This window comes from Eurosta solidaginis, chromosome 1 (assembly GCF_040869045.1).
Source record: "Eurosta solidaginis isolate ZX-2024a chromosome 1, ASM4086904v1, whole genome shotgun sequence".
In the NCBI taxonomy this organism is placed as follows: Eukaryota; Metazoa; Arthropoda; class Insecta; order Diptera; family Tephritidae; genus Eurosta; species Eurosta solidaginis.
The window spans coordinates 296,526,082-296,551,558 of NC_090319.1; the positions used below are offsets into that span (position 1 = coordinate 296,526,082).

The 25,477-nt window shown below is 36.1% G+C and overlaps 1 protein-coding gene across 2 annotated transcripts in view; it reads right to left on the reverse strand.

Annotated features, from left to right (window-relative positions):
- The window catches only part of Gycbeta100B (guanylate cyclase soluble subunit beta-1-like), a 522,131-nt gene that overhangs the window by 277,653 nt on the left and 219,001 nt on the right, over positions 1-25,477 (reverse strand). The gene's annotated exons all lie outside the window — the stretch shown is intronic.

A 25,477-nucleotide genomic window follows, 5' to 3' on the forward strand; every position in this document is an offset into this window, starting at 1 on the left:
GAAAAATAAAAAGGATGCATGATTCGACATGATATTGCTATAGGGATACCTGGGAACTCAAACATTTTCGCCTAGGAAAATTTTTTGACCAGGACTTTTTCAACTCGGAAAATAAAAATAATAATTATTTTCCGTGATGATACATGCAAAAATACCAAAAAATAAAACTTTTGTTTAAGAATTTTAAGGAAATGTTGAATGTTGTTCAATATTTTTAACAAAAGAGTATTTTTTAAGATATATATGCATTCTTAACCATTTATGTTGGATCAACTTCGCAAGACGCATAAATATGTATGTATATACATATGTCAAGCTGATATGAGATGAAAATGCATACATATGTACATCCATACATTCCTATAAACCTACGACCGAAGTTAAATAACGCAGCGAGTGCTGTGTATGTACGTATTTATCGCATCATGCCTCACTCGAAAGCAATTTGCGCGCAGAGTTGACAGCGACCAACCACATGCACGCATTTTTTGGTAAAAGTGTTACTTTTCTTTAAACAATTTGGCTGATATCAGAAAGGAATCAATTATTTTATTTTGTGCAGAACGAAGGTAAATATTTCAGAGTTTCACTGCAAAGTAGAATTTTTCAAATCCATCTATTTGTTTATGAGTTATAGCTGTGTAAACTTAAATTTTATGGTTTTTTTACTACATTTTGGCTATTTGCGACGCCCCTACTATATATATCTTCAAATTGTGTAAAAAATATCCATCTCACGTAGCTAGGCTTTCAAATGCAAAAAAACGTTTTAAAATAGGAGGATTATGTGTGAAGTGCTGTGCGTACAACCACATTTAGCGTCTTTATTTTATAAGATTTATAGTTAGATATAGATATAGAGCCTATATTATAGATGGTATTATCGACTACTAAAAATAACACGTACGCTTAAATTCTGGATTTCCCCATTCCGTGATCACAGATGTTTACACATCGGGGTCGAATAAAAAATATTGCTTTGTGAAAATGGATACAAGTCTGAAAAATTACATTCTAGAAAACCAAATCTCGCGTATCCACTGCCTTGCTTTTCTATGTATAGGGTAATTTATTTTAGAGTATTGCCCTTTAGGCGACAAAATACTTACACAAATATACACGTTTTGCGCAGTGCAAAAAAAAAAAATTCTTATCATGTCATGTGCTTATTTCCTTTTTCGCCATATTTTGGTACAACCACAATGTGGGTACTTTAGGTTTGCTGCATCTTTAGCGCTTCATCCAGCTGTGGTTGTTATAAGAGCCTTTATTATTGCTTGTACTGTCATTTGAAGTTGAGTTTGTATTGTTGTCTCATATTAACAAGTAATTGTTGTTTATATAAGCCAACGAACAAGAGTCAAGATAATAACAGTGCAAGCAACAAATATTTACGTCGCCAAAATGCAATACAAAACCATAATAATGACAGCAAGATTTCCGTAAAAAAATAAGAGTATGTCGAGTATAACGGATAGATATTTCAATTTACTGAAATGCTGCTTTACGTACCTTTATAACCTTTACTCGTATATGTGTATGTATGAAACTCTTTTATAAGAAATAATAAAAAAAAGTTACCTATATGCAGCGGTACCCACGGATATGTTTGTGTTCGTTTTCAATAAAACAATGCGCCTAAATTTGGTTGTGAATTAGCCCACACATTCATAAACTCAGGGACTTTCAGATATTTATCAAACTATTCTGCTAACTCTAAAGGCGCAGTACGTCTACGATGTCTATATGGGGCTTTGCGTATACCAACCCAATGCTTAGGTACGGAGGTGTCGTGTCGCGTTAGCTGTTATAAGGCATCTCAATGTCTCCCTTTGCTGGGTCCCGGGGCATAGCGGTATTGAAGGAAATAAACTTGCAGATGAGATGGCTAGGAAAGGTTCCGCATGCTTGGATAGGAAAGGTACTGGCTTCTTTCTCAAACTGAACAAATCTGCGGTGAGGGTACTTACTGGTGTCATCACAGGTCATTGTGCTATCGCACCAATACTCTGACGGTGGCGAATACCAACAAGCTCCCTCCGCAGAAGCTGTCAGGATGAGGAGGAAGAGGAGTCGATCTACCACTTTCTCTGCCCATGTCCGGGGCTCAAAGAAGAAGGCTCAGGTTTCTGGATGCACTCTTCTTCGACAGCTTGATAGAGGTTGGGAAGGCGGATGTCTCGCTTCTACTTGGGTTTATCAGGGAAAGCAAGTGGTTCGTTGAGGACAACTAGGAGGTAATGGGGTTAAACGAATGTTGCGCCACCCTGAAATTACTGACGGCAATCACAATGGATATATGGAAATACCCACGCACGCCGTCTTAGACTAACCTAACCTAACACTATGCTTAATCTTAAGATTACCAATGTTGACCGAATGCTCTGGAAACAAAGTATCCACATACTGATCTTTATTCAGATACATTTCAGCACAAATGTATGAATATTGCTTGCTGAGAAAACTGGAGCAGGCTTCTACGGATTGATCTTATAAAAAAAAAAGGTCGTCGATAGGATGCTGCAAGAAGTTTGTGGTAGACAAGACTTACCAAGCGGGTCATTATTGAAGTGAGTCAACGTTGTTTAGTACATGCTGGAAACTTCGAGAGATTTGTTGTCTTAGAAACCAATTTTTTGCACATTCAGATATAAATACATTATAACACTTAGAAATATTGTATATTGGAGCAGATGATGAGAGCGGCCCACTCCGCTTGCAGGATCAGGTACAAAACGATTTAAATTCACTTGGTATGACCATTCGGCATCAGTAAATAGAGCGAGTAAGCAACTGAGATGCCTTTCTGAATGTCTATAACTATTTAAACGGTTAAGTGCCAGTTAAGAAAGTATGCAAGTATCTAGAGATGTCGAAACACGTGTTTTTGGGATGAATTTCTCGATTTAAGGGAACCAAATAGTACCCTTTCTTAGCATTTCATGGCCTGAGCCTTTCGCAGAGTTTAACAAAGCAACATATGATGAAAACCAAGTGTAACTGGGGCACTGACCAGTTCCAGTAACACAGAAACGACTGCTTAGCACAAATATAGAGTCAGTTGTTTATACACCAATAAAAAATATTATTATTAACTTCATGTTATTATAAAAGCTACGAGCTTTCGCTGGGTACTAAAATGAGGACTGCAGTCTACAATGTCTTATGAGCAAGTTGAATCCGTTCGATACGCGCGTTTGCGCTGTTATTGCACAATAAAACGAAATTTTAATTTTTTTTTCAGTATCTCAAAACAAATATAAAATTTCATGGGTAAAACCTATCATAAAAGCCTCGTCAAGGTTTTATGCAACAAAAGAAGTGCCACCCTAGAAAGCTGGCAACTGCATAAATGTGCATTGTTTTTATACTCCAGACATGCCATTGGCAATAACATGCAATGACCAACAGGTCCTTCGAATGCAACATTTTCAAGTGTTGTATTTTTCCTTTGAACAAAATGAAAACAAGAAGATAATAAAAAATGACAAAAAGAACCATTAAATTAAGTTACAGCCCCTTCGGGTTAACAAAATAGGCATAAATGTAACCAAGTGTGAAATTGTTAGCATAATGGATACGTAGTACATATTGTAACGAATTTAGTGAAATTCCGCTTATTCCAAATTTTCTGCTAACGTTCGAACCACTAAACTGTTGAATAAATAACTCCAATATTCAATAATGTGAAATGGCCTTTATAAGACTACTTTGAAAGTACTTCACAATTACACTTATACTTCAAAACCAATAGCGTGCTTAAATCAAAGTTGATTACTGACTACTCAGCTTTCGCTGTTTTAATACTCTCTGTTGCCTCGTCCACCCATTTCTCCAAAGGTCTAGTAACTTCGCGAACTTCATGCTTGGTTACCAGCCATACATTTGCATGTATATTTGTAGTTTATAGTCTCTCGCATAGCCATATGCGTGTGTATGTGTGAGTACTACCTCGGCTGATGGTGAGTATCTCTCTGCTGCCTTGTATGTACATGTGCAATAATGATTGATTTATTTACGTACATATAAGTGGCTGCTTAGTATCGGATTAGAGATGCTAGTATCACTTAGTGATGTGAATATTTGTCACAATATGTATATAAGAAGACTGCATACACAGTCTAAGCACACAAAAGCTACATACAGACATGTAAGTACAAACGAATAGAAGGTACAGATATAACGCTTAAGACAAGGATAACACGCGATTGATCCAGGTGTTCGTAGAAGCAGACAAGGAGTAAAATTTTGCCTCCTATAATCAGGCCATGGGTCTTGCGGTAAATCAGTGCTATCCGAACTATTTACTTGCTGTCGTTCGATAAAGAATCGGCGCATTTGCGCCTTGGCAGCCACGTCACTGCTGGCAGATATAAATTCGAAGCTGTGAAAAATATCATCTATTTAGGAATCAGCAGTAGCAGCAAAAACAATGTCAGCATAGAGATCACGCTGAGAATAGCTGCTACAAACAAGAGGTGCTTTGGAATGAGTAGGCAATTGAAAAGTAAAGTCTTCTATCGACAAACAAAAATCACGCCCTGCAAGTTGTACATCCTGCATACTGTGATGTATGGCTCGAAATCATTTACGGTGTCAATTGAAAATGAGGTGACTCTTGGAGAGTCCGAGACTCCGCAAGATTATTGGTCGAAATGGTTAAAATAATAAACTTTATAAGCATTACGCAGTTATAAAAATAGTGCAGCGAATAAAAATCCAAAGGGTTTGCTGGCTAGATCATATTAAGCGAATGGACGAAGACGTTCGGCTCAATAAAGCTTTTCAGTCTACACCGCAGTTTTGGAATAAGAGTAAGAGGAAGACCCCCAATGAGTTGGGGGAGGCAGTTGGAAGAAATTGTATCTCCCTTGTTGCTCCAAGTTGGCGTAAATTTTCGCGAAACAGGGATAGCTGGCGTGATTTGTTACGAAACGGCCAAAATCTCTCAAGCGATTGATCATGATGATGTTATAAAAGAAGCCCGTATGCTTGGCAAGCATGAAGGTCTATGCAACTTGCTGCATCAATATCTGATAGTTGTATCATTCATTATATCTATAGTTATGGCCCGGTTAGCATAGGGTACGAACAGAAAAAGTGGGGATTCAAGGGGTTGTGTAGCGCAATATATAGCTTCTCCAACCCAATTGTCAACCTCACCTTCGAGCGGCGAATCCCGTTTCACTAACAGACGAGGCTCTGGCGACCCCAAGCTCCTCATGGAACTTGGGGGTGGGGAGGGAGGGATGGCCTGAAGGTTTAATGTGGCCATATAAATCGTTCCCGAGATGGTCGGGGCAGCACCTTAATGGTGCTGTGTTACCGGAGCGTATCGGATCTGTATCCGACAAAGGACCATCATCACATCGATAACATTCCCCAAAGACTTCGGGGAGTAACCTAATCGCTACAACAACAACAACAATAACAGAAAAAGTGCCCGATTTTTTTCTCCCCCAGCACGCACTTCCTGCATCTGCTATACTGACTTGCTCTTATTTAAAAGCAGGTGATACCAGAAGGCAGTGTGAAGTCAGAAAACCCGTCATAAGCCTATATTCTATTGTTTTAAATGATAGGAGTAACTTTGTTAGTCCAAGGGTGTAAGACTTGCACTAGATTTTCGGAAATTTACAGCCCCGCGCTTGAGCCCACGCATTTCCAGTTTTTTCAGTCATGTGGAACTCTTGTCTTCTCCTATGCGTGCCAAATCGTATTGAGACATCTACGGTATAACCTTCCAGGAATGCACCATTTTTAGCAAGATCATACGCTTTTTCTATCCCATCTATTCCCATTTGTGCTGGGATTCAATATAGGTGTATGCCTCGCTCCATCATATTTCTTTCCAGGTGTTGCTTACACTCTGTAACACTTTAAGTTGTACTGCTTTTCGAGATTATTGCCTTAGTTGCTGCTTTGGCTGTCAATATGAAAGTTGGCGCGGCTGCGGTTTAAGCTATTTTCTTTCAGCGGTTATACTGTTTTAGTCACGGCTACTAATATAATATTCATCACGTTCTTTTTACATTGAAAGGAGAATATATGTTTCCTCAACCACTTCAATACGAAGTGAAAACAGCTAATTAATGTGAATATAAATTTTATTTCTACATATGTACCTACTTCGTAAAAATGTATGTAAATAAATATGTAAATAACTCGATATATCCTGGCTATACTCCTTTTAGAAAATTTGGTATAAGGATACACATACACTGAAAGAAATGGTGCTAGTAAAATCAACAAATCGGTTCGGTTGTTCTTGACTTAATACAGATTCGGTGAAATTGATCGAATTATGGTTAATTCGACCGAGTAATTTGTCAAGCGAACAACTTAGTTTAGTCATTTCAACACAAGAGAAATTGTCGCTCTTAAGTTAACAAAATTTTGTAAAATTGACAGATTCCTAACTAATCTAACTGATTTTTCTGTTAACACAATTGATTTTACAGATCATTTCAACGGTGATCAACTGTCAATACAGACGATGGTGCAACTTGTTAAAAAAACACCAAAATAAGAAAACCAAAAACATGGGAAACAGAAAAAATGGGAAAATAATAATAAAAACTAGTTTTTCAGTTATCAATACAAAACGAAAAAACCTTTTTTGGAGTTTACTCTGCAAAGAATTATGAGATACCGGGACACCTATTTATCGGGTACAATTTTGCAGCTTCTCGTCCAAGCGAAATGCAAAATTGCGCCCTCTTCTTGCAAAAGTTTTGCTTCAACGAACAGGATTTTTCCAAAGTTAGTAACATTTTGTTCAATTATTTATGAATTTTCACTCACGCGAACGAATCTAATAAGATAATAAAAAAAACATTCTTTTATAATATTGACGTTTCCGATAAAATAAAAGTTAGAGTTGTTTTGGAATCGTTTCAACTTAAAGTGTTGCCGAATTACATGTAAAGCTACTCCAGTGGTGAATTACCTTCCTGCGATTTGATTCTTTACTTTTCTATAACTTACAATTTCTTGTTTTAAAATGTTACGTCAAACATTTACACAACAATCGAAACAATCAAACGTGGCAACTACATGCAAGAGAAGAAATTAAGCTGAGCTACAACTGAAAGAATTGAGAATCAGTTTTGTGACTACTATTTTCATTTCTATATTCATATGTGTGTGTATGTAGCAAGCATGCATATTTATGATTTATTCACATATTTATGTATTCATATGGCAGCCGCCGTGGTGTGATGGTAGCGTACTCAGCCTAGAAGAAAAATTGTCTAAGCGGAGTCGTCCCCCGGCAATGTTCGGCAAGCACTCCGAGTGTATTTCTGCCATGAAATGCTCTTAGTGAAAACTCATATGCCTTGCAGATGCCGCTCGGATTCGGCATAAAACAAGTAAGACGCGTACCGCCAATTTGTAAGAAAAATTAAAAAGCAAAAAGCATGAAGCAAATTGGAAGAGAACTTCGGAGGTTATCGCGCCTTACATTTATTTATTTATATGGCAACATAGGTACTTTCATACAAACCTGTCGCAACAACTTTTTTTGTTCATTTGACTACTAAAAGGTTCAATTACGCATCAAAGATTTGTGCGCAAGTTAAGTATGTACTTTCGATTTTAAATAAAACAATATACTTTATTTGTATCTATATGTACTTTAATGAATTCTAAACTGAAGTTCATATGCTTCAGTGTAATAGAAGACTAACTTATTTCTATGCTTAATCGTCTATTTATATGCTCTGGTTTCTTTTGTTTAGTGGCTGCTGATAATGTTCAAAAAAAGGATCTTGCTGATAATGTTTAAGTAGAAATCTTATCTATGCTTACAATGGTTGAATGGGAATCTTTTGTTCGCTGATAATATTTTATTTGGTTTTGTTTATGTTTGTATTTGGTTTATGTTTAAATAGAAATCTTATCTTTGCTTACAATGTTTTGGTTTCTGATAATGGTTAATAGATAGATAGACAATGTTTAAAGAGGACCATACTTTTTATGTAAACTACTGATTCTATATCATACATGGGATGATGTTATCGGTACAGTAGTGTATTTTCTGTTGCACTAACTCTCCTCCCTCTTAAAATTAAATGTCCTCATTTACAATTTGGACTTTAGTAATTTTTGTTTTCTTTCTTCATGGTCTTTTTGACATTGTATTAGTGCTCTTTGATAAATTATATTCCTTCTCCTTACTCTAAATTCTAATAATAGTTTGGTTATTGTGATTAATAGGGTTATAATTAATATAGTTATAAATGTAGTCTTGATTGGATTTTGTTCAATTGGTACAAATATGGATAATATTTCGTCTAGATTATTGAACTTGTATTCTGATTGAGATTCTAAGTATTCTAATATATCTGGATTTTCTTTATGCTTTTTATGGAGTATTTATACTCAGTTGAGCAGAGCTCACAGAGTATATTAAGTTTGATTGGAAAACGGTTGGTTGTACATATATAAAGGAATCGAGATAGATATAGACTTCCATATATCAAAATAATCAGGATCCAAAAAAAATTTGATTGAGCCATGTCCGTCCGTCCGTTAACACGATAACTTGAGTAAATTTTGAGGTATCTTGATGAAATTTGGTATGTAGGTTCCTGAGCACTCATCTCAGATCGCTATTTAAAATGAACGATATCGGACTATAACCACGCCCACTTTTTCGATATCGAAAATTTCGAAAAACCGAAAAAGTGCGATAACTCATTACAAAAGACAGATAAAGCGACGAAACTTTGTAGATGGGTTGACGTTATGACGCAGAATAGAAAATTAGTAAGATTTTGGACAATGGGCGTGGCCCCGCCCACTTTTACAAGAAGGTAATTTAAAAGTTTTGCAAGCTGTAATTTGGCAGTCGTTGAAGATATCATGATGAAATTTGGCAGGAACGTTACTACTATTACTCTATATGTGCTAAATAAAAATTAGCAAAATTGGATTAAGAACACGCCCGCTTTTTAAAAAAAAATTTTTTTAAATTCAAATTTTAACAAAAAATTTAATATCTTTACTGTATATAAGTAAATTAAGTCAAAATTCAACTCCAGTAATGATATGATGCAACAAAATACAAAAATAAAAGAAAATTTCAAAATGGGCGTGGCTCCGCCCATTTTCATTTAGTTTGTCTAGAATACTTTTATTGCCATAAGTCGAACAAAAATTTACCAATCCTTCTCAAATTTGGTAGGAGCATAGATTCTATGACGATAACTGTTCTCTGTGAAAATGGGCGAAATCGGTGGAAGCCACGCCCAGTTTTTATACACAGTCCACCGTCTGTCCTTCCGCTCGGCCATTAACACAATAACTTGAGCAAAATCCGATATATCTTTACTAAACTTAGCCCACGTACTTACCTGAGCTCACTTTTTCTTGGTATAAAAAATGGGCGAAATCTGGCCATAACCACGCCCACTTTATCGATATCGAAAATTACGAAAAATGAAAAAAATGCCATAATTCTATACCAAATACGAAAAAAGGGATGAAACATGGTAACTGGATTGGTTTGTTGACGCAAAATATAACTTTGGAAAAATCTTTGTAAAATGGGTGTGACACCTACCATATTAAGTAGAAGAAAATGAAAAAGTTCTACAAGGCGAAATCAACAGCCCTTGGAATCTTGGCAGGAATACTGTTAGTGGTATTGCATATATAAATAAATTAGCAGTACCCGACAGATGATTTTCTGGATCACCTGGTCCACATTTTGGTGGATATCACGAGAACGCCTTCACATATACATCTAAGGGCCACTCGCTTTTAAAACCCTCATTAATACCTTTAATTTGATATCCATATCGTACAAAAACATACCAGAGTCACCCCTGTCCCACCCTAATGGCGATATCTCGAAAAGGCGTCCACCTATAGAACTAATGCCCCCTCTCTCTTAAAATGCTAGTAACACCTTTCGTTTGATACCCATATCGTACAAACATTCTAGAGTAACCCCTGGCCCACCCTAATGGCGATATCTCGAAAAGGCGTCCACCTATAGACCTAGTGTCCACTCCCTCTTAAAATGCTCAGTAACACCTTTCGTTTGATACCCATATCGTACAAACATTCTAGAGTCACCCCTGGCCCACCCTAATGGCAATATCTCGAAAAGGCGTCCACCTATACACCTAATGCCCACTCCCTCTTAAAATGCTCAGTAACAGCTTTCGTTTGATACCCATATCGTACAAACATTCTAGAGTCACACCTGGCCCACCCTAATGGCGATATTTCGAAAAGGCATCCACCTATAGAACTAAGGATTACTCCCTTTTAAAATACTCATTACCACCTTTCATTTGATACCCATATCGTACAAACACATTCTAGAGTCACCCTGGCCCACCCTAATGGCGATATCTCGAAAAGGCGTCCACCTATAGACCTAATGTCCACTCCCTCTTAAAATGCTCAGTAACACCTTTCGTTTGATAACCATATCCTACAAACATTCTAGAGTCACCCCTGGCCCACCCTAATGGCGATATCTCTAAAAGGCGTCCACCTATAGACCTAATGTACACTCCCTCTTAAAATGCTCAGTAACACCTTTCGTTTGATACCCATATCGTACAAACATTCTAGAGTCACCCCTGTCCCACCCTAATGGCGATATCTCGAAAAGGCGTCCACCTATAGACCTAATGCCCACTCCCTCTTAAAATGCTCAGTAACACCTTTCGTTTGCTACCCATATCGTACAAACATTCTAGAGTCACACCTGGCCCACCCTAATGGCGATATCTCGAAAAGGCGTCCACCTATAGAACTAAGGATTACTCCCTTTTAAAATACTCATTACCACCTTTCATTTGATACCCATATCGTACAAACACATTCTAGAGTCCACCTGGCCCACCCTAATGGCGATATCTCGAAAAGGCGTCCACCTATAGACCTAATGCCCACTCCCTCTTAAAATGCTCAGTAACACCTTTCGTTTGATACCCATACCGTACAAACATTCTAGAGTCACCCTTGGTCCAGCTTTATGGCGACATCTCGAAAAGGCGTCCACCTATAGAACTAAGGATTACTCCCTTTTAAAATACTCATTACCACCTTTCATTTGATACCCATATCGTGCAAACACATTCTAGAGTCACCCTGGCCCACCCTAATGGCGATATCTCGAAAAGGCGTCCACCTATAGACCTAATGCCCACTCCCTCTTAAAATGCTCAGTAACACCTTTCGTTTGATACCCATATCGTACAAGCATTCTAGAGTCACCCTTGGTCCACCTTTATGGCGATATCTCGAAAAGGCGTCCACCTATAGAACTAAGGATTACTCCCTTTTAAAATACTCCTTACCACCTTTCATTTGATACCCATATCGTACAAACACATTCTAGAGTCACCCCTGGCCCACCCTAATGGCGATATCTCGAAAAGGCGTTCACCTATAGACCTAATGCCCACTCCCTCATAAAATGCTCAGTAACACCTTTCGTTTGATACCCATATCGTACAAACATTCTAGAGTCACCCCTGGCCCACCCTAATGGCGATATCTCGAAAGGGCGTCCACCTATAGACCTAATGCCCACTTCCTCTTAAAATGCTCAGTAACACCTTTCGTTTGATGCACATATCGTACAAACACATTCTAGAGTCACCCCTGGCCCACCCTAATGACGATATCTCGAAAAGGCGTCCACCTATAGACCTCATGCCCACTCCCTCTTAAAATGCTCAGTAACACCTTTCGTTTGATACCCATACCGTACAAACATTCTAGAGTCACCCCTGGCCCACCCTAATGGCGATATCTCGAAAAGGCGTCCACCTATAGACCTAATGCCCACTCCCTCTTAAAATGCTCAGTAACACCTTTCATTTGATTCCCATATCGTACAAACACATTCTAGAGACACCCCTGGTCCACCTTTATGGCGATATCTCGAAGCGGCGTCCACCTATGGAACTAAGGATCACTCCTTTTCAAAATACTCATTAACAGCTTTCATTTGATACCCATATCGTACAAACACATTATAGAATCACCCCTGGTCCACCTTAATGGGGACATCTCGAAAAGGCGTCCACCGATAGACCTAAGGCCCACTCCCTCTTAAAATGCTCAGTAACACCTTTCATTTGATACCCATATCGTACAAACAAATTCTAGAGTCAGCCCTGGTCTACCTTTATGGCGATATCCCTAAATGGCGTTCATCCATAGAACTATGGCCTATTCTCTCTTAAAATACTCTTTAATACCTTTCATTTGATACACATGTTATACAACCACATTCCAGGGTTACCCCAGATTGATTTTCCTTATTTTGTCTCCATAGCTCTCAACTGAGTATGTTATGTTCGGTTACACCCGAACTTAGCCTTCCTTACTTGTTTTACCATAGTTTCCCTAATGTTTATATATACTTCGTTATTTAATGTTATATTGGTTTTGAAATAAATTGAAAAATCTCCATCTAAAATCTCGTTGTTTAATATATTCAATCCGCTAATAATAATGTTTCCGTTACCGTAATTAATAAAGGGTGGATTCTTTTCTTTTATCATTTTACATTGAGCATTATTTTTCTCTAATATTTGTATTGTACATCCGTCCTTTTTATTCTGCTTACATATAGTTTGATCTATTAAATCTTTACATTTATTGATTCTTACGTATTGATTTCCTTTACATAAAGCAATATTTTTATCCATAACTAATTTTCCTTTTTTTGAAGCTAATGAGTGGATGTAGAATTGTTCACATTTTTCTTTGATTTTTGGGTATTTGTAAACTGTTACAAAGTTTTGTTTGAATTTAACAATTTTAATTTCTGCATATTCTAAAATATTTATGGTTAAACATTTGTTTTTTCTTTCGCAATGATTTCTGTAATTTCTTCTAAGTCCAATGAAGTTGACAGGAAGTTGTTATTTTTTGCTAAATTAATTGTAGTTAGGAGAGTATTAAGTTCATTGTAGACTTCTGTGAGTATTAATTTTTCAGAGAAATCCTTGGGGTTTAATTTGTTTAACATTTTTTCGAAATTACTATTTATTATTTTTTGTTTATTGTGTCCCTCAATTAGTTGATTGATTCTTGTCTGTATCTCTACTTCATCATCGTGGTCTGGTGTACCTGTTATCCATTTTAATATTGTCCCTAAAGCGTTTAATCCTCTTTTAAATCTATTAACTGGATTAATCTGTTTTATTAATATTTCAATTTTTCGGTGTAATATTTTCACTTCAGGATTTGTATCTAAATTATATTTTGAGTTTAATATATTTTGGTAAGGTGTTAATATTCTAGTTAAATTTGTAATATGATATAAATAATCATAGCTATCAAATATAAAAGCTGGATTCGTTTCTATTAATATATAATCTTTTCCTTTCAGGTCTGTAATACTTGTGTCTGAACTAATTCTGTTTATGCACAGCAAGATTATTATTATTGTGAGATTCATTTCTAGTTCGTACGGATGTTATCTTTGTGAATTATTCTTTTATCAGTTGTTGTGACTGTTTTACCGTTATCCTGTTCAATTATTTTTTTCATAAATCTATCGTGTTTTTTATTTCTTCGGCTTCTCTTAACGTAAATAATATCACCTTTCTCGTAAATAATTTGTTTGTTCGGTGCCTTCTGTTGGGTGATATCTCTTTCTTGCTTATAACGAATTCTGTTTCTGATGACTGTATAGTCGTATCCTCCCCTGTTGAAAAAAACGTCCTCGGGTTTATGTCCTGTGACCGAGTGAATGGTTTTATTGTACTGTCGTACTGCTTCGAATATTACCTCTTCGTGTTTACCTTTGGTTTCCTTTACTAGTAAGTTAGTTAGCTCCACTATTGTGCTGTGCGTCCGCTCTACTTGATCGTTCGTTGTCGAATGTTGTGGTGGCACTGCTGTGTGCTGTATATGTAGTCGATCGTATAAGGATTTTGCTACTACATTAACATATGTCGGGTCGTTATCAGTTGTTAGGTTCGTTGCGTATGGGAATATTTGGGATAGTATTTCATTCAAATATATGTATGAGTTTTTCTTATCTGGTATTTTTCTTATATAGCAGAATTTTGAGTATCTATCTACTGTAGTTATATATATTTGGTTGTCCAAAAAAAATGTATCCATGTGCAGATGTGTACCTACTTCATTTGGTATTGGTGTTTTTCCGTAAAGTAATTTATTAGGACGTCTGTCGTATTTACATTTTTTACATATCTCACATATTTGTGCTGCCTTCTTTGCCATATCTCGCATGTTAGGCCAGTAATAGCTCTCAGACAGTTCTTTTATATTATTTCTATAATTTCTATGTGCTCTTCTGTATATTTGTTCAACTATCTCATTCTGTTCATTTTCGTCAGTGATGTCTCTGACTAATGCATTTGTTATTACAAAAGTAGTGGTTGGGAAATTTTGTACTAGTGTAGTTTTTATTTTGTATAGAATTTCTTCGGTAGTGATTATGGCGTTAATATTGTTTGGGTGTAGTACGCCTTTAATATCACTTATCAATTGTTCTATAGTTGTGAAGTATATGGTATGTCTAAATTTTCCGAATATATTTTTACTTTCTATTCTTACTAATCCATTGTTAGTTTGAATAATAATTTGATTATTAAAATGGTTTAAGCTAGTGCCTACCCTTCTTATGGTTTCAGTGGGTGAGCTGAGTTGAGAGTGCTGCGATCCTGATTCGGTTAATTAATTAATTTGTTGCCGACTTAGTGCATCCGCAACGATGTTTTGAGAACCTGGTTTGTATACCAATTTGGCACCGTATTCTTCGATTTGGTTTTTCCACCTTTTTAGTTTATTATTAGGGTTCTTCTCTGAAATAGAGTAGGTTAAGGACTGATGATCCGTATAGATTGTAAGGATTGATCGTCCATATAAATAGTTTCTGAGTTTTTGTAGTGCCCAAATTATGGCTAATAACTCTTTTTCGTTTGTGCTATATTTTTGTTCCGTCTCGCTTAGTGTTCTGGATATAAAACAAATGGGATTTCTACCTTGGGATAACACAGCTCCTATGGCAAAATTACTTGCGTCCGTGGTTAAATCAAAGGGTTTATTGAAATCGGGTTGAAAGAGTTCGACTTGTGCTTGTAATTCCTTTTTTAATATATTCATCGCTTTTATGGCTTCCTCATCTAATTTTATTTGCATTCTTTCACTTTGCTTTTTCTTTACGATACCGTTTTCTCCTCTTAAAAACAATGTTAGGGGTTTGGTAATCTTGGCGTAGTCTTTGATGAATTTTCTATAATATCCTGCTAGCCCTAAAAATGATCTTAATTCTTTCAGATTCATAGGCACAGGGTAGTTTGTTATGGTCTCAATTTTTTGTGGGTCTACAGTTATTCTGTTATGTTTAATAATATGTCCTAAATATTCAGTGCTGTCTTTGAAAAAATGAGATTTTTCATATGAAATCTTCATATTTGCTTGACGCAGTGCATTTATAACAATTCTTATGTGTTCCATATGTTCATCATGTGAGGATGAATATATTAGCACATCGTCTATATATAAATATACGAATTTTCCTATGTAATTTCTTAATATGTCATCTACGCATCTTTGAAATATTGAAGGTGCATTCTTTAGTCCAAACGGCAGCCTTAAGAATTCATATTTTGCTCCATTTATGCTAAAGGCTGTCTTTTCGGTGTCTGACTCCTTGATTTTTATCTGATGGAAACCTGCTTCCAAATCTAGGGTTGTAAAAACAGTTGCTTTACCTAAATTCTGTATTGTCATGTTGACATCAGGTATGGGATATCTATCGGTAATGGTTTCGCTATTCAATTTCTGGAAGTCTATGACCATTCTTCTCTTAGGGTTTCCTAACTCGTCAGTTCCTTCCTTTGGTACAGTCTAAACGGGTGAGTTATAGGGACTCTTACTGGGTTTAATTATGTTATTCTCTAGCATTTTATTTATTTCTTTATTTATGAAATTATTGTCTGAAAAGGGGTAAGGGTACTGTTTCGTCCATATTGGCTCTTCAGTTTTAGTGCGAATCGTGGCTTCAATTGTTGTTGTAAATGGTAAAATAGCATTTGTTTCCTCATTAATTCTCATAATTTCTTCAACCTCTTTTTTATATTTGCTCTCATCTATTTTGAAATTTACTTGACTCACATCCATTTCTTTTTTCTTCTGCTCTGTTCTCCTGATATACATCATTTTATATTCGAACAGATCTATCTTGGCCTTCATATCTCTCAAGGATTGTTCTCCTAATATCATATCAAATTCTTTAATTCTTCGATTTAAAAAAAATACTAATTCTTATCCTAGCATTCTTATCTTCTTAGCTGAGTTTATTGTGTTTGAACCATTCAGAGTTCTACTAACAAATTGTTTAACTGGAAAGGTCTTTCCATTTGGAATATTTTTCCTAATATAATTTAATGTCGAGCCTGTGTCTATTAAAACTAAAAATTTTTTATTATCATGTAAAATAATCTGAAGACACGGCAGATTATTTACTCGTCTAAAAAAGTAGCTCTATTTTCAAATTCACTTTCATCTATATTTACCTTTAATGACTGATCACTATTATTATCCGTTATTTGATTGATCCTTTGTAGTTTCTGCGGTACTATATTATATCTTGAAGACGTTGGTTGGTGGTTTCGTTTAAATGGTTCTCCTCTATTGGGATTAAAAGGTGCATATCCTGCTCTTTGTCGTTCATAGTTGTTTCTGAAAGGATTCTGTTGATACGATTGCTGTTGTTGATGCTGATTATTCGTGGATTGCCGGAATCTTCCTATTGATGTATCCACGTCCATTGGTGTCGGGTTTGATCTTCCTATATGGGGAATAGGTTGAACTCCTGGTTGATACCTCCTTTCATTTTGTGGCTGTTTAGGGTAGTTATACGCTTCTCGTCGTATCGGATTATTCTGCCTTTTATAAAGAATCTCCGTGGCAATTGCGTATGCACTTTCTAAATCTCTTGGTTTTGCTGCATATAATGTGTGTTGAGTAAATTCATCATTTATGCCATTGCGGAAGCAATCTATGGCCATTTATTTTGTGACCTGCTGTAAAGAGTGAGTATTCCCTGGGTAATCAATTTCACATTTAGTCATTGCTAAATTAAAGATTTGACAGATCTTGCTGTGGAATTCGGATAGCGTCTGTTTTCTTTGTATTTGTCTTTTCATTTCCTCTATGAGGGCGTTATAGCTTCTAGTATCGTCGTAGCTGTAATCTAGGCGATTGAGTATTGCTTGTAAGTGGAACACTGTGCCATGATTCTGTAGAAGAGTTGCTGGTTCTCCTTCGATCTTCGTGTGACGTATTATTAATAATGCATCGTAATATGGTTTGGTATTAATAAAGGCTTCTATGGGACTCATTGCTGATATAGTGGTTGCCCTCCATGTCCTGTATTTGGATGTGTCTCCGTTGAACACTGGTAGCCGTTCGAATAGTCTCAGATTTATTTCATTTGCATTGTTTATCCTGGGACTTATCGGTTGGAATTCTTCGATATTAGGTACTTGCGCTTGCCGCAGCTGGGCTAATTGTGCTTCTATAGCGGCATGAGCTTGTTCCAAGGTTACTAACCTTGCTTCCATAATGTTTCCCCTGCTTTGGTCAAACACTTGTAATCGTTTTTTGCGGAAGAGGTCCAGTTTTATTTTCTGGTTCTCCTTGTCCTCTTTTTCAGGACGTGCGGAATTTGATTTTTTAGGAGTTCCTTTTATTATTCACTTATTCACTTATTGAGCCCCCAGTTAAGTATGTACTTTCGATTTTAAATAAAACAATATACTTTATTTGTATCTATATGTACTTTAATGAATTCTAAACTGAAGTTCATATGCTTCAGTGTAATAGAAGACTAACTTATTTCTATGCTTAATCGTCTATTTATATGCTCTGGTTTCTTTTGTTTAGTGGCTGCTGATAATGTTCAAAAAAAGGATCTTGCTGATAATGTTTAAGTAGAAATCTTATCTATGCTTACAATGGTTGAATAGGAATCTTTTGTTCGCTGATAATATTTTATTTGGTTTTGTTTATGTTTTGTTTATGTTTGTATTTGGTTTATGTTTAAATAGAAATCTTATCTTTGCTTACAATGTATTGGTTTCTGATAATGGTTAATAGATAGATAGACAATGTTTAAAGAGGACCATACTTTTTATGTAAACTACTGATTCTATATCATACATGGGATGATGTTATCGGTACAGTAGTGTATTTTCTGTTGCACTAACTCGCAGTTGATTCAACATCATGTTGCGATGGATTAAAATTTACAGAAATTTCGATTGAATTGACGCGTATTTCGATTGATTTTACCAGTCTTTTTCTTTCAGTGTACATAAGTAATTGATATGCTGTTAAGCGATGCTATACTAATTAGCAGCATTTTATATATTCACACCTCAAAAGTTTTGAAAGCACCCACGAGTTTGCTTTCATATACGAGGCAGAATCAAGTTTTAGATGTTTTTTTTTTATCGATTTGCTAACTTAAAGTTATTGATTTGTTATCGAAAAGTTTTCCATTTATTTTCGTAGTGTACCAGACTGTTATCAGCATATCATTGATTTGCTATCGATAAAACACCAAGTTTAATCGAAAAAAAAATATAGATTTGTTATAGAAAAGCCTTCGATTGGATGTCGAAACGTTATTGGTTTGCCTTAAAAAATGATAAACTTGTTATGAAAACGATATCGCATTGCTTTTGTAAATATGCCAATTTATTATCAAAAATATATATATATGGATATAATATAAAAAAGTTTCGATTTTGTATCGAAGTGTTACCAATTTTTAATGATGTTTGATCGCTTTGTTATTAAAGGTTATCTACTTGCTATCGAAAAGTTATCGGCTAGTTATAAAAAAGTTACCGATATATTTTCGGTTTACCATCGGCGCATTATCGATTTGTTAACGACAGCCCATCGGTTTGATTTGTTAACGACAATTTCAATTTAAAACAAGTAAGGACGGGACTGTCTTCTGCTGTGCCGAAGACTTTATACCTTTCACGGATGGGGCTGAACAATAATCTTATCCCATTCCTAATCTCCAAATATATAGTGAACAGATGTACATACCTAAACGAGTTTAAAATAAATATAAAACAAGTAAGGAAGGTTAAGTTCGGGTGTAACCGAACATTACATACTCAGTTGAGAGCTATGGTGAAAACATAAGGGAAAATAACCATGTAGGAAAATGAACCGAGGGAAACCCTGGAATGTGTTTGTATGACATGTGTATCAAATGAAAGGCATTAAAGAGTATTTTATGAGGGAGTGGGCCATAGTTCTATAGGTGGACGCCATTTAGGGATATAGCCATAAAGGTGGATCAAGGTTGACTCTAGAATGCGTTGTACGATATGGGTATCAAATTAAAGGTGTTAATGAGTATTTTAAAAGGGAGTAATCCTTAGTTCCATAGGTGGACGCCGTTTCGAGATATCGCCACAAAGGTGGAACAGAGGTGACCCTAGAATTTGTTTGTACAATATGGGCATCAAACGAATGGTGTTAATGAGTATTTTAAAAGGGAGTGGGCCTTAGTTCTATAGGTGGATGCCGTTTCGAAATATCGCCATAAAGGTGGACCAGGGTTGACTCTAGAATGTGTTTGTACGATATGGGTATCAAACGAAAGGAGTTAATGTGTATTTTAAAAGGGAGTGGGCCTTAGTTCTATAGGTGGACGCCGTTTCGAGATACCGCCATAAAGGTGGACCAGGGTGACCCTAGAATTTGTTTGTTCAATATGGGTATCAAAAGAAAGGTGTTAATAAGTATTTTAAAAGGGAGTAATCCTTGGTCCCATAAGTGGACGCCGTTTCGAGATATCGCCATAAAGGTGGACCAGGGGTGACTCTAGAATGTGTTTGTACGATATGGGTATCAAACGAAAGGAGTTAATGTGTATTTTAAAAGGGAGTGGGCCTTAGTTCTATAGGTGGACGATTTTCGAAATATCGCCATAAAGGTGGACCAGGGGTGACTCTAGAAAGTGTTTGTACGATATGGGTATCAAATTAAAGGTATTAATGAGGGTTTTAAAAGGTAGTGGTGGTTGTTGTATAGGTGGTCGCATTTTCGAAATATCGCCATAAAGGTGGACCAGGGGTGACTCTAGAATTTGTTTGTACAATATGGGTATCAAAAGAAAGGTCTTAATGAGTATCTTAAAAGGGAGTAATCCTTAGTTCCATAGGGGGACGCCATTTCGAGATATCGCCATAAAGGTGGGCCAGGGGTAACTCTAAAATTCGTTTGTGCAATATGGGTATCAAACGAAAGGAGTTAATGAGTATTTTAAAAGGGAGTGGGCCCTAGTTCTATAGGTGGATGTCTTTTCGAGGTATCGCAATAAAGGTGGACCAGGGGTGACTCTAGAATGTGTTTGTACGATATGGGTATGAAACTAAAGGTATTAATGAGGGTTTTAAAAGGGAGTGGTGGTAGTTGTATATGTGAAGGCGTTTTCGAGATATGGACCAAAATGTGGACCAGGGTGACCCAGAACATAATCTGTTGGATACCGCTAATTTATTTATATATGTAATACCTGCCAAGATTTTAAGGTTTTTTTATTTCGCCCTGCAGAACTTTTTCATTTTCTTCTACTTAATATGGTAGGTGTCACAACCATTTTATAAAGTTTTTTCTAAATTTGTATTTCCCTTCAATAAAACAGTCCAATTACCTTACCATGTTTCATCCCTTTTTTCGTATTTGGTATAGAATTATGGCATTTTTTTCATTTTTCGTAATTTTCGATATCGAAAAAGTGGGCGTGGTCATAGTCGGATTTCGTTCATTTTTCATACCAAGATAAAGTGAGTTCAAGTAAGCACGTGAACTAAGTTCATTAAAGATATGTCGATTTTTGCTCAAGTTATCGTGTTAACGGCCATGCGGAAGGACAGACGGACGACTGTGTATAAAAACTGGGCGTGGCATCAACCGCCCATTTTCACAGAAAAGAGTTATCGTCATAAAATCTATGCCCCTACCAAATTTCAAAAGGATTGGTTAATTTTTGTTCGACTTATGGCGTTAAAAGTATCCTAGACAAATTAAATGAAAAAGGGCGAGCCACGCCCATTTTGAAATTTTCTTTTATTTTTGTATTTTGTTGCATTATATCATTACTGGAGTTAAATGTTGACATAATTTACTTATATATTGTATAGATATTAAATTTTTTGTTAAAATTTTACTTAAAAAAAATTTTTTTTTAAAAAGTGGGCGTGGTCCTTCTCCGATTTTGGTAATTTTTATTAAGCGTACATATAGTAACAGGAGTAACGTTCCTGCAAAATTTCATCATGATATCTTCAACGACTGCCAAATTACAGCTTGCAAAAGCTTTAAATTACCTTCTTTTAAAAGTGGGCGGTGACACGCCCATTGTCCAAAATTTTACTAATTTGCTATTCTGCGTCATAAGTTCAACTCATCTACCAAGTTTCGTCGCTTTATCTCTCTTTTGTAATGAATTATCGCAATTTTAAATTTTTCGAAATTTTTGATATCGAAAAAGTGGGCGTGGTTATTGTCCGATATCATTCATTCTAAACAGCGATCTGAGATGAGTGCTCAGGAACCTACATCCCAAATTTCATCAAGATACCTCAAAATTTACTAAAGTTATCGTGTTAACGGACGGACGGACGGACGGACATGGCTCAATCAAATGTTTTTTCGATCCTGATTATTTTGATATATGGAAGTCTATATCTATCTCGATTCCTTTATATATGTACAACCAACCGTTATCCAATCAAACTTAATATACTCTGTGAGCTCTGCTCAACTAAGTATAAAAATGGAAAAAACCCCTTATCTGAACGATCGGTTGTATGGGAGATATATGTTATAGTGGTCCAATCCTACCGGATCCGACAAATGTCTAATATAATTGAAAAATACATCCTTGTTACAAATTTCATTGAGATATCTCAAAATTTGAGGGACTAGTTTGCGATCAAACAGACAGACGGATGGACAGATAGATGGACGGACAGACGGATATGGCTATATCAACTCAATTCGTCGCCCTGATCAATTCGGTATACTTAATGGTGAGTCTATCATCTATATTTCTCAACGTTACAAACATCGGACCAAAATTAATATACTGTAACGAATTTACTGCAATTCCCCCTATTTGCAATCTTCTACTAACGTTCGTATCGCTAAACTGTTGAATAAATAACTCCAATATTGAATAATGGCCTTTATTAAAGTACTTCACAATAACACTTATACTTTACAACTAGCTTGCTTAATAACCCAACTGACTGATAGCTTAAATGAAACTGAAACTGATCTCTCGTCTCCGCTGTTGCCGTTCTTTTATACTGTCCGACCTCCTCGTTGCATATTTCTAGGCTTTTTTAATTCCAGAACTTACTAGTTAGTTATATATTTCTCAGCTACAACTACAGATGTATAATTTTTATAGCTTCTCTCATACCCCATGCGCTTGTATGTGTGAGCGACACTTCCTCAATCACAATTGCATACCTTTAGGAGTATTTCAGAAAAGATATCTGCATGTGCTTGTGCGTTGCACGCGTATGTGTAGATATAATGTTTGAATTATTGATGTGAATTCACGTCACTGCTTAGCATCGGCCTAGAGATGGCAGTACCCCTTAGTGCCGCCAACATTCGTAACAATACCATTTCATGTTCATGAAAGGTATAATTAAGGACGCATCTGTAAACCCTAAGAGCCAATAGTACAGCTTTAATAAACCGATAACTCGAACATCGAACTTCTCGTAAATTTAGTACCACGCCCCTTATAATCTAGCCGTTTTAGCTTGGATTATATGTATGTATGAAGTGGAATCTTTGAGCATATTTTTCACCAACTTCCAGAATTTAATTAATTCAATACTTAAGGACCGAAGACAAAGCAGTATTTTTGGTGGTGAGGTCACATAAGGTCCTTATTTTGAAACGGCCATAAGGTTAGTTAAATTTTTTCACTCGTCCTTAGCGAAATATTGATGTGGATCAGGACAAAATCCTAAACATTAGTATTTACGGTTACTAGGACATGTTTCTGAATTTCACTTCTTCATCAACTCGCTTCTCGGGAGCTCTCAGGCATATGAATGCCCCGCTGCTCGCTTTGAAATTGGTCTGTAAGTATTGCCTTTTTATTGCTATTCCTTTTATTCACCATTTAGGTGCATACTAATACTATACGCTATTTAATCCTAATTGTGTGGAATGTTTTGGGAGCGCTTAAGGGCTTAGCAACAATGGATTTTTACAGTATTGCTTTTCCTAGCAGTAATTCCGCTGTTCATTATTATATCAATATTATTATCTGTATTTAATTAGCGAGACATGCTCATATTGCTTAAACAATTGTTTTGTTATTAATATTAGAGAAAAATCGCAAAAAGCCAGATAATCAAAATAAAACGAAAGCTAGCCGGTTAATGGCAACACAAAATTAAATAAATCACAATCTAAAAAAATAGCTCTAAACAATATTCTTATAAATAAAATTCTAGAATATTCAGCCATAAAAATTAATGCAAATCCACTTCTTCTATATTCAACATTAAACCCTCTCCAAAGCCGTATACGAGAAAGCTTTTATACAGTTTAGCAGCGCAATTTCCAGAGCGGGCGCAACTTATAGCTTCCAAAAAAGCCTTAAGTGCTTGACGAAAGGAGGCAGTGTGCTGAATACGAACGTTGGTCATGGTTGTATGTAAACGCTTGCAACATTGTCGGACTAGTCGGGATAAAACATGTAGGCCGCGTCCCGCAAATTTCTAGGGAAACCAAGAGGAGCACGACGCAAATTAAAAGTCAAGCTCGGTCTAAACACTCGCCTTATATTTTTTTATCTTAATCATATATTAACTTAAACTAAAATTACAAAAATGTTGTACCTAAACTTGCATTCGGATACTAAAAAAGCGTCCGGGACTAATTTTTACTATCCGACTACGAATGAAAATCGAACTTTTGTGGTGCGTTTACCCTATAAACTTGTTTGTAAAACGTCCTACTAACTTTGATGGATAAATTATGTATATGTATAAAGTTTGTGGCCACCGTGGTGTGATGGTAGCGTGCTCCGCCTATCACACCGTATTCCCTGGGTTCAACTCCCGGGCAAAGCAACATCAAAATTTTAGAAATAAGATTTTTCAATTAGAAGAAAATTTTTCTAAGCGGGGTCACCTCTCGGCAGTGTCTGGCAAACGCTCCGATTGTATTTCTGCCATGAAAAGCTCTCAGTGAAAACTCATCTGCCTTGCAGATGCCGTTCGGAGTCGGCATAAAACATATAGGTCCCGTCCGGCCAATTTGTAGGGAAAAATCAAGAGGAGCACGACGCAAATTGGAAGAGAAGCTCGGCCTTAGATCTCTTCGGAGGTTATCGCGCCTTACATTTATTTTTTTTTTATAAAGTTTGAAGTGTTCGATGCAGACAGGAAGATAACTGTGCTCACATAATTCCAATGGGAATAATAGGGTGTGAAAGCGCTAAATATTTAAAACTGCTTATGGTGAAATCAATTTAGCGTGAAATGGTTGTGTGCAAAAAAAAATTCAAATAAAGAATTGTTGTTGATTTGTATTTAAAATAAGGGCGCACTCCCATATGTATGTATATGTGCCAAATCATGAAATTTCCTTAAAAAAAAAAAAGAGCTAAGTAAATGGGTGAAATAGAAAAAAGTATAAGCCAATGAAAGAGCAGAGGGATTCTGAAGTTGAACGGTTTTACACTATTATAAACACAACAGAACACACATTTCTTTACCACAGCTATTTGAATGATTACATTTACATTTATAGCACTTTTGTTTTAGTTTTTCCCTGAACCATAGGCACAGATATAAATTTACACTTCAGATATAAAAAAAAAGATGTCAAAGCATTCCCGTATGCCCTCACATTTTATAAGACAACATGACACTCTTAATAAACGTCCAAAAATATCGGAATGGGTGTGAACGCGTTTTGATTTCAAAATTGCGAAGCCGAAAACGGAAATTAAAAAATGTGCGCTTGTGAAGAGACATTTTCAAAAGAAATTGCAACTTTTCATGTCATGTTAATATATTTGGAATTACTCAAAAATTTTGTTTTCCGTATTCGGATTCGCGATCCCTGGGGAAGCAAAAGCACTTTCATTTGACGAACGAGCACTTCGGTATAAAAACAAATTTACACTAACAAATTGACAACTGAAAATTATTTAAAAATATTATGACACTGAAAAAAATTTGTATTCAAACCTAATTCATTAAAAAAAACCAAACTTACTCCAGCAATTTTTGACCTCGGAATTTGAGATAGGACTTGGAAACATGCATAAGCCTTTATTATGCCTTTCATGAAAATGAAATGGTATATTAATTTCGTCACGAAACCCAAAGTTGTAAGTCTTGTATTTGGGTGTCCGATTAGACATTTGTCGGAACCGGCCGAATCG